General features: G+C 43.8%; 1 non-coding gene and 1 pseudogene across 1 annotated transcript; both read right to left on the bottom strand.

The window, feature by feature from the left end:
• Positions 1-214: 214 nt before the first annotated feature.
• Positions 215-354, bottom strand: LOC129149207 (small nucleolar RNA SNORA24). The gene has a single exon (XR_008556201.1). It is a non-coding gene; the product is annotated as a small nucleolar RNA SNORA24 (small nucleolar RNA).
• A 6156-nt stretch (positions 355-6510) lies between these two features.
• On the bottom strand, positions 6511-7668 carry LOC103287539 (tuftelin-like; annotated as a pseudogene).

The following is a 7668-nucleotide window of genomic DNA, read 5'->3' as shown; positions in this document are numbered from 1 at the left end:
AAGAGAAATTAGTGAAAAAAAGAGGCTTAAATATTTAAGACTCTTGAGATATTTTGCCAAATTTCCTGAGTATAAAATTTCATTGGCAATGTCATAATATTTTATTTGACTGTGGAATTAACTATCTTCTTACTTGGACAGTAACTTAGCAGAAACATTTGAGAAATAGATCTTTGCGCAATAACCCAGAACCCTCCAGGGTTTTAAAAGTGAAGAATGTTACTTGTGCAAGTCAGAATCTGATACCAATTAAATGGTGACAGCTTTGCCAATAAACAAGAAAATGCTCTTCCACGGCTAGGAAGGGTCCCTTTATTTTCTTGGTGAGAAAATTGAGGCCCAGAGAACACAGGTAACTTCCTTAAGGTCACACAGTGATTTTATTCTATTTATTTATTTATTAGAACTCAATAATTAAAACAATAAAAATAATCTATTTTAATGGAAAAAGGATTTTTAAATTTTTATTGATTGATTATTTTTTTTATTTTTTTTTTATTAAGGTATTATATGTGTACATATTTTACCATTGCCACCCCCCACCCCACTCCCATATATGCCCTCACCCCCCAGAGTTTTGCATCCATTGGTTATGCTTATATGCATGCATACAAGTCCTTTGATTGATCTCTTATCTCCCCCACCTCTCCCTAACTTTCCCCCTGTAATTTGACAGTCTGTTTGATGCTTTACTGTCTCTGTATCTATCTTTTTGTTCAAGTTTATAATGTTCTTTATTACCCATAAATGAGTGAGATCATGTGATATTTTTCTTTCATTGACTGACTTATTTCACTTAACATAATGTTCTCCAATTCCATCCAGGTTGCTGCAAATGATGAGAATTCCTTCTTTTTTATGGCAGCATAGTATTCCATTGTGTAGATGTACCACAGTTTTCTGATCCAGTCATCTGCTGACGGGCACCTAGGCTGTTTCCAAATCTTAGCTATGGTGAATTGTGCTGCTATGAACATAGGGGTGCATATATCCTTTCTGATTGGTGTTTCTAGTTTCTTCGGATATATTCCCAGGAGTGGGATTACTGGGTCAAATGGGAGTTCCATTTTCAGTTTTTTGAGGAAGCTCCATACTGTTCTCCACAGTGGCTGCACCAGTCTGCATTCCCACCAGCAGTGCACGAGGGTTCCTTTTTCTCCGCATCCTCGCCAACACTTGTCGTTTGTTGATTTGTTGATGATAGCCATTCTGACAGGTGTGAGATGGTACCGCATTGTTGTTTTGATTTGCATCTCTCGGATAATTAGTGACGTTGAGCATGTTTTCATGTGTCTCTTGGCCTTCCTTCTGTCTTCTTTTGAAAAGCTTCTATTTAGGTCTGTTGCCCATTTCTTTATTGGATCATTTATCTTCCTTTTATTAAGTTGTATAAGCTGCATGTAGATGTTGGAGATCAAACCTTTATCAGTGATGCCATTTGCAAATATGTTCTCCCATGCAGTAGGCCTTCTTGTTGTTTTGTTAATGGTTTCTTTTGCTGTGAAAAAGCTTTTTATTTTGATGTAGTCTGATTGATTATTTAAAAAAATAAATCTTTATTGTTCAGATTATTACAATTGTTCCTCTTTTTCCCCCCTCATAGCTCCCCTCTACCAGATTCCTACCCCACCCTCTGCCCTTACCTCCTCCTCACTGTCCTCATCCATAGGTGTACGATTTTTTTTCAGTCTCTTCCCGCACTCCCCACTCCCCTTTTCCCCCAAGAATTGTCAGTCCACTTCCTTTCTATGCCCCTGGTTTTATTATATTCACCAGTTAGTACTGTTCATCAGATTTTTTATTCCCTTGGTTTTTAGATTCACTTGTTGATAGTTACCTATTTGTTGTTCATAATTTTTATCTTTATCTTCTTCCTCTTCTTAAAGAATACCTTTCAGCATTTCATATAATTCTGGTTTGGTGGTGATGAACTCCTTTAGCTTTTTCTTATTTGTGAAGCTCTTTATCTGGCCTTCAATTCTGAATGATAGCTTTGCTGGGTAGAGTAATCTTAGTTGTAGGTTCTTGCTATTCATCACTTTGAATATTTCTTGCCATTCCCGTCTGGCCTGCATAGTTTCTGTTGAGAAATCAGCTGACAATTGTATGGGTGCTCCCTTATAGGTAACTAACTGTTTTTCTCTTGCTGCTTTTAATATTCTCTCTTTGTCTTTTGCTCTTGGCATTTTAATTATGATGTGTCTTGGTGTGGTCCTCTTTGGATTCCTTTTGTTTGGGGTTCTGTGTGCTTCCTGGACTTGTAAGTCTATTTCTTTCACCAGGTGGGAGAAGTTTTCTGTCACTATTTCTTCAAATAGGTTTTCAGTATCTTGCTCTCTCTCTTCTTCTGGGACACCCATAATTCTTTTTTTTTTAAAAAATATATTTTATTGATTTTTCACAGAGAGGAAGGGAGAGGGATAGAGAGCTAGAAACATCGATGAGAGAGAAACATCGACCAGCTGCCTCCTGCACGCCCCCTACCGGGGATGTGCCCGCAACCAATGTACATGCCCTTGACCGGAATCGAACCAGGGACCTTCCAGTCCGCAGACCGACGCTCTATCCACTGAGCCAAACCGGTTTCCGCGACACCCATAATTCTTATGTTGGTATGCTTGAAGTTGTCCCAGAGGCTTCTTACACTATCTTCAACTTTTTGTATTCTTTTTGCTTTTTGCTTTTCCAGAGGATTGTTTTTTGCTTCTTGGTATTCCAAATCTTTGAGTTGATTCTTGCGATCCTCTAGTCTGCTTTTAGGTCTCTGTATAATATTTTTTATTTCAGTCAGTGTATGCTTAATTTCTAGTTGATCCTTTCTCATATCCTTGGGGTTCTCATTTAATTTATTGGCCTTTTCTAGGAAATTCTTGAAAAAACCTTATAACCGTGGTTTTGAACTCTATATCCAGTCTTTTGCTTTCCTCCATTTCCTTTAATTGTGGCCTGCCTCTTTGTCTCTGCATTTTAGATTCTTCCCTGAGTTGATGGAGTTGCTTTGTGAGTTAGGTGTCCTATAGGGCCCAGTAGCTCAGCCTCCCAGTTACCTGTGGTGGACCCTCTTGGTGCACCCCTTTGTGGGCTGTATGTGCAGTCTTGTTGTAGTTAAGCCTTGCTTGTTATTGGTATCACTGGGGGGAGTTGATCTCCAAGCCAATTGGTTGTGAGGATCAGCAGTGTCTCCGCTGGGAGGGCTTCTGTGCTCAGCTTGGATGGGGCGGAGTCTCCGGGTGGTGCAGACAAGCTTTGGTTTCCCATCAGCCCCGCCCTAAGAGGGCCCTGTTCACCGTGTCCCGCAATAATGGCTGTGCACCTCTGAGAGAAGCCTGCTCTTGAGTTTTGCCCGCTGCCAGACAGTCCAGTTTCTCCTCGACCGGAGCTGGATATCAGTGCAGTCGGGAGGTTTTGTTTTCCTCCCGAACGAGAAAGCTAGCTGCGCATTTGGTGCCTGCCCTCTCCTCGCGCCGCGAGTAAGCCAGTCGCGTATTCAGCCGCCCGCCCTCTCCGTGCTCACAGATCTCCACACCTCCACAGCTCCTGAGGCTCAGCGTCCTTTTCTCTTTTTTTCTAGTTGTAGATCTTCCACTCAGCCAACTTTCCGGTGGTTCTGGACGATGTCCACTCTGTTTTCCAGTTGTAGTTTTAAAATTGTTGTGGTAGGCAACAATTAGGTGTTTACCTTATGCCGCCATCTTGGTTTCTCTGATTGTTTATTTTTTTAGAGAGAGAGGAAAGGAGAGGAGAGAAATATTGATTTGTTGTTCCACTTGTTTATACATTCATTGGTTGGTTCTTGTATGTGCCTTGATAGGGGATCAAAATGCAACCTTGGTGTATCAGGATAATGCTCTAATCACTGAACTGCCTGGCCAGGGCTTAAATGGGAAAAGGATTTAAAGAGACATTTTCCCAAAGAAGATATATAAATGGCCAATAAATACATGAAAAAACACAGAACATCATTTTGTGGAAATGCAAGTCAATAGCACAATGAGATGCCATTTCACAGCCCCTAGGATAGCTGCAAAGCAAATAAAGTGTTGACAAGAATGTGGAGAAACTGGAAACTCTGACATTGTTGGTAGGAGTGCAAAATAGTACAGCCACTTTGGAAAAGTTTTTCAATTCCCCAAAAAGGTTAAACATAGAATTACCACATGACCTAACAATTCCTCTGCTAGATCTATACCCAAAAGAAATGAAAACTCATGTCCACATAAATATTTGTACATAAATGTTCATAGGAGCATTGTTCATAATAGCCAAAAAGTTGGAAACGACCCAAATTTCCATCAATTGATGAATGGATAAACAAAATACAGTATATCCATACAATGGAATATTATTCAGTGGTAAAAAGAAATAAAGTATTGATACATGCCATAACACAAATGAACCTTGAAAACATTATGCTAAATGAAAAAATATGTACAGAGATAAAAAGTAAATTAGTGGCTGCCTAGGGGAAGGAGACAGGAGTGATTGCTAATGAAGCTGGGTTTTCTTTTTGGAGTGATAAAAATGCTCTAGAATTGATTGTTGTGATGGTTGCACAACTTTGTGCATGTATTAAAGGCCATAGAAGCCCTGGCCAGTGTTCTCCGTGGTTACAGTATTGGCCCAGGCACTGAAAGGTCTTGGGTTTGATTCTTGGTCAAGGGCATGTACCTAGGTTGCAGGTTCAATCCCCTGCCCCAGTCGGGGAGTGTGCGGGAGGCAACCAGTTGATGTGTCTCTCTCATATCAATGTTTCTCTCTCTCTCTCTCTCTCTCTCTCTCTCTCTCTCTCTCTCTCTCTCTTTCTCTCTCTCCCTACTCCCTCCCTTCTACTCTCTCTAAAATCAATGGAAAAAATTTCCTCAGGTGAGGATTAACAAAACAAAAACATAAAGTAAAAAAAAATAAAAGCCAGAGACACATGAACATAATTTATTAAATTCACCATACAAAGAAGATAGCACAGGAAAATATACAAGAACTGGAAAGGCCCATGGAAATCAACCAGTCTGAACCCCTGGTTTGTTTCATTTATTTATTTTTAAATATGTTTTTATTGTGTTTTTAGAGAGAGAGAAAGGGAGAGGGAGAGATGATAGAAATATTGATGATACAGAAGCACTGATAGGCTGCCTCCTGCACTGGGGATCGAGCCCACCACTCGGGCATTTGCCCTGACCGGGAATCAAACCAGCAACCTCTTGGTGCATGGGATGACACTCAATCCACTGAACCAGGGCTAAACCCTTGGTTTTACTAATGATGAAACTGCACAAAGAAACCAGAACACCAATATAGACAAAGCCATAACGACACCCAGAAACACCCAGACTTAGGCTCTGGTCTTGAACCAAATAGAACCTAAACACTTCATCTACGTTTATTTTTTTATTTTTCTGTGCCCTATCGTACCACTGAGGCTTTTCTCCCTCTTGATGCTAGAGGAGGAGCCCTAAATAAAACACTAGAGTGGCAGGGTCATTCAGAGCCAGGAGGACAACAGACCCACATGAAGCAGAGGGTGTAGAGGGGATCCGGGAAGAATTCAATTCCTCCCCAAGAGTCCTGATCACCCTCTTCCCCCAAATATACGTCCAGACCTGATGTCTCAGGGCAAATATACTTGCCTTCCCGAGGTACCGATCAGGTGTGGAGGAGGAAGGCAAGAAGCCGGTAGAGGAAAGAGAAGATTTATAACAATGAAGTCCAGTGGGAACACTTTTCCCAGTGTCGAGCCAATCCAAGCATCACAAGAGAAGGCTGTAGAACTCAGTTACTGAATCAGTTGTGAGATATAAGCAAAAACACCAATAACTTAGCAAAATAAATACAATGAGAGTCTCGCTGACATTGATATAACCCAGTGAAAATAGATTTTAAGCTCTAAGTCAGTCAAGATGACTGAGGTGTACCTTGTACCACATCTTAGGGGAACCCCTAAGACATTTTGGGAGTCTTCAATGCAGAGAAGTCACACGTTACTGTAGCCCTGCACAATCTTTCTGCTCAAAGCTACACCCTGAGTATACATCCCCTTCTCCCCAGAAAGACAGACTTCAGTCGAAGCTGAAGGAGACCCGGGTCAGCATGAGCTGAGGGTGGAACCGGTAGAAAAACAGTTTGTTGCTAAGAACTGCGCTATGTTTTGTGAGGAACTTGGTTCCCCCGGTACACTCTCCAACATCTGTGTGTCCATCTTCTAGAGCCGAGGCAAATCTTGTCATCTCTTCCCTTCTCCCGACTGGCTGAGGGCCCGGGGCAGCTGAACCCCAGCCTACAACAGAAGGGAGGCTCTGCTAAGAGAAAAACAGTAACTACAGGGATAAGGGTACTTACTGCTCTGGCTCCTGCCGGCAGGCTATTGTCCGCCAAGGGTGGCAGTGTCCAGAGGAGGCGCTCATCCTCTATCCACCCAGCATACCGAGGACAGGAGCTCAGAAATGGGGCCACAGCCTCAAGCCCTATGGGCAGCCAGGGATCGGTCAGGAAGTTAAAGTCAGTGCTAGACCAACAGGGGTGGCGAGTTTCTCCACAGGCGAGAGGCAGCAGCAACAGCACCCTCCTCCTCCTCAGCTCATGTTTCCACCACTCGGATGAGAGGCATGGGCTTAGGGCTGGGGGCCTGGCTATCCTAATGCTGCCCAGATTCTCAGTCTTGGCCCAGGTCTGGGTGCTGAAGTTGGCGTGACTGACCTGCTTCTCTATCAGGTGTTCCATCCGGTCATGCATCTGTAAATTCTCTGCTTCCTGGTAGGCCATTTTCTCCTTGAGCGCCTGGATGCTGGTGTCCTTTGACTGGATCACAGCTTTGGAATTCTGGAGCTGCTCTGTCATTTGCCGGACTTCCAGCTGCTGGCTCTTAAGCATGTCATCCAAGTGGTGGATCTTCTCCCGCAACCCAGCCACTTCCTTTTCCAGGTTAGCAGCCTTTTCCTGTTCTGCTCGGCAGTCAGCATTCTTGCTCCAAAGTTCCTCCAGGGCCGCCTCCCCTTCCCTGTCCTTCTCCAGTAAGGCCTGACGCTCTGTCTCCATCCGGAGCAAGTGCCTCTGCAGCTCTCTGATTTCCACCTCTTTCTGCTCCGCTCTGTCCTCTGCTCTTTGAAGGGCCAGGTGACTCTGCTCAGCTTCTCTCTGGTATCGGCTGAGTGTGACCTCAAAAGCCACACGGACTGCCTGGTGCTGCTGCTCAGCCTCCTGCAGCTTGGCCAGTAAGTCCCGCACCGTCTTCCTCAAACTCTCGACATCTTCATTCATATAGGTGTCCACCTCAGGTGGGCTGCTATACAGCGTCATGGGACTTTGACTAAAACCATTTGGCCTCTCTAGCACCACCTGTATTTCCTGTCGATGGTGAGACTCTCTTGGATCTCTGACGAGCTTGCTACTTATATCATCCCGGAGCTTCTGCAGACAGTTCCTGGCCTCCTGGATGTACTGGCCCTCACTCCTCAGCTGGTTAATATTCTTCTCATGGATCAGCTTGTCTCCAGACCTCCCCTTCAAGTACACCTTAATGATCTTCTCATGTCCATCGTTGGACTCCACCAGTTCTGAGGCCAGAGAATGACTGGGTGAGTGGCCAGACATCATGGCATAGGTCTTCCTGCTCGCCGTGGTCTACTGCTCTGGGTGCACGTCCACCAGAGTACACCAGCCCCGCGTCCCGTTCAT

This window comes from Eptesicus fuscus, chromosome 5 (assembly GCF_027574615.1).
Source record: "Eptesicus fuscus isolate TK198812 chromosome 5, DD_ASM_mEF_20220401, whole genome shotgun sequence".
NCBI lineage: Eukaryota > Metazoa > Chordata > Mammalia > Chiroptera > Vespertilionidae > Eptesicus > Eptesicus fuscus.
The sequence above is the reverse complement of the archived record's forward strand: the minus strand, read 5'-3'. Positions and strand labels throughout refer to the sequence as shown.